Below are 231 nucleotides of genomic sequence, written 5' to 3'. Positions count from 1 at the left end.
GATGTCTAGACCGTGCCCATCAGGCGAGGCAAGCACTTTCGCGAATAATTAAAAGTGTATCAATCAAAAACTACACAGCTTCCTGTGTATTTAGTTTAAATACCACATTAAAAGTAGTAAAAGACGGACCAACAATGCAAATCGTCAATAATTGTTCATTTGGTGAACAAAAGCAGATACAACTAAATGGTTTATATTGTTATTGTATACGCACACGTTCATTAGCTATTG

The sequence above is a fragment of the Leptonotus elevatus genome, chromosome 18 (assembly GCF_054856555.1).
Source record: "Leptonotus elevatus isolate MCC_2025b chromosome 18, RoL_Lele_1.0, whole genome shotgun sequence".
Lineage (NCBI taxonomy): Eukaryota > Metazoa > Chordata > Actinopteri > Syngnathiformes > Syngnathidae > Leptonotus > Leptonotus elevatus.
The sequence above is the reverse complement of the archived record's forward strand: the minus strand, read 5'-3'. Positions refer to the sequence as shown.